Raw genomic sequence first — 2,936 nt, 5'->3', positions numbered from 1 at the left:
CCTAGAAAGCTTCTCTCAAAGTTCAGTGCACATGTGCTCTTCAAGAAGCGCTACATTTTAAAGGTAAAATGTCACTTACATAATTATTAAATCTTAACAGATAATCTAAAGTAATTGTTTCATAAACTTATCACAGAATGCTCAAAGGAATACTTGTATACTTATATTTCTCTCTCTTGCTAGAAGGTGTAAGTTGCAAGTGACACCTTTATAAAATTCAGAGAACCCTAAAAACATTAACCCTTTCCCTGATTTCATAACATCTGCTAGTATTTAGAAGTAAATATGGTAAATTATCTATTATAAACCTAAGCACAGATGAAAACAAAATATTGCTTACAAACACTACAAACACTTCAGGAGCATAAAGTAATTGGAGATGTCAAGTTACTTTACACTGTGCCATATATTCTTCATTGGAAGAAATATGATCACTAAAATACAACAAAGAGAATTTTATGTACTTTTCATTTTCCCAATGATAGCAATTTCTAAATCAACATTAGTGTGTTCTTCATTATAATTTTGGACAATTTTTACATATATCCAGGACTTTTGTGTTACTTCAAAACAAGTTTAATAATACTTTAGCTTCAAATAACTCAAAGGCATAAGATAATGAAGATACATACATACATACATGTATAATTTCCTCCTAAATCTGAAGCATATATGATGAATATTTTCAGATGCATATCTATGGTGACATTGTTTTCTAGAATTTTACAAATTTCCCTCCAGAAATTTTTTATTACATACAATATGCAATTAGCAAAAGTTTTTCTTGCTATACAAAAGACCTCACTTTATAATTATTCCTGAAAATGTATATACACATTGCCAAAGTCTATATAGTAAACTGAGAACTATATCCATTTTTATTTTACCCATAGATAGGTGTTGTCTTCCCAAAAGTATTTTTAACATAAGGTGATCAAAATTATTGAATAGCATTTAATAATTCTTAATTGATTTAAGCTACATTCTGTATTAATTGAGACACAGTAAATATGTATTTACTTTACCAACCCTATTTACTAACAAATTTAAAATTATCTAGTAGCTACTTTAGATTTTTTTCATGCACTTTCATCTCAGAAATACATGTGTCTAGCAGAATTAGCCAGGAAAACTATCCAATATTGAGGAGTGTTTAGGTAGAAGTAGCCAAATCACTTGCAGCAAAGTAAATTTATTTTTTTTTTATGTATTCCTAAAAAAAAAAACTACAAAAAAAGCATCTATTTAAAACTTTGGTAAATCCTGGGGCCAGAGAGATAGCATGGAGGTAAGGTGTTTGCCTTGCATGCAGAAGGTCGGTGGTTCGAATTCCAGCATCCAATATGATTCCCTGAGCCTGCCAGGAGTGATTTCTGAACATAGAGCCAGGAGTAGTAACCCCTGAGTGCTGCTGGGTGTGACCCAAAAAACCAAAAACAAAAAAAATTGGTAAATTCTAAGTAGTTCTTATACATAAAAACAAAATTGTGAAACATTAGTTAATTGTTCATTGATATATTAGAATTATTTAAAATGGCTTATTTCATTCAACTTCCTTAAATTGGAATCTCGATAATTGTGGACTAATCAAAAACTTCAAATCTATTCATTAGCAAATATTTACTGTATTAGCAAATACATCAATCAAAGATATTTATATGAGTTCTACAAGCATATAAGGCAAAAAACCATCATTGTACCATCTTATAGGTGACAATACTGAAGCTCTAGGACATTAAGTAAATTGTTCAGGGCTTCCTGATTTTCTGCATGATGCTGCTGAGGAAGACCCCAGCCAAATTAATCTCATCAAGGCTCACCATCAAGGTAGGCTGTCTCCACCCACAAGGTTGGTGCCAAGAGTGTAGCAGCTCCATTTTGCACAGCACACATCCTCTAGCCAATGAACTCCACCATTATGTGTAGGAAAAAAAAAAACACACTACAAGGGAGGCAATTGGGAAACAATGCAGGCCAACTCCATATATAATGAAGATGGGAGCTCTGATGACCTGAGAAAAATCAACCACCTAGTTAGCCTCTTAGATAAGGAGTTTAGAGAGGAAATATGGAGGATGTTCATGGAACTTGAAGAAAGTATAAATCAAGCTGAACAAACAACAATGTTAGAAATAAGAAAACTCTAAACTGAAATAAGAGGTCTGAAAAACTCAGTAGATGAAATGAAAACCTCAATGGAAAGACTGTCCAACAGAGTAAAAGCAACTGAGGACAGAATCAGTGAACTGGAAGATGAGATGCATAATAACTCATGCAACAGAAGATATTGGAAAAGAGCCTTAAAGCAAATGATCAGACAATGGAAAAAATCCTCAAAGAATGTGGAAAGATGAAAATAGAAGCCTTTGATAAACTCAACAGAAACAACATAAGAATCATTGAAGACCCAGGGACACAGGAAGAAAATCCCCAGAAAGAATCAACAGTGAAGTACATTGTTGCAAGAAAAATTCTCAGAGTTAAATACTGCTTTTAACCAAATTTTGCATGCCCTAAGTGTACCAGATAGAAGAGGTCAAAAGACAAGCACCCCAGGACACATCATAGTCCCAATGATGAATCCCACAGATAGGAATAGAATACTGAAAGCAGGAAGATCATAAAGGGAAATTATATTCAAAGGAGACTCCTTAAAATTTACAATGGACTTCTCTCAAGAAACTCTCAAGGCAAGAAGGCAGTGGTGGGATATAGTGACAAAAGTCAATGAAATGAATGCTTTGCCTAGAATACTTTACTGAGCCAAACTCACTTTCAGGTTTGAAAGAAGTATACATAGCTTCACAGAAAATGCACATGGATCATCCTACAGGATAGAATAGACCACATGCTACCATATTTTCATAAAGTCAAGAGAATAAAAATTGTAAAGACAAACTTCTCAGATAGCAGTGCACTAAAATTAGAAGTGAACT

This window comes from Suncus etruscus, chromosome 5 (genome assembly GCF_024139225.1).
Source record: "Suncus etruscus isolate mSunEtr1 chromosome 5, mSunEtr1.pri.cur, whole genome shotgun sequence".
NCBI classification, from domain to species: domain Eukaryota; kingdom Metazoa; phylum Chordata; class Mammalia; order Eulipotyphla; family Soricidae; genus Suncus; species Suncus etruscus.
This window is presented reverse-complemented; position numbering follows the sequence as displayed.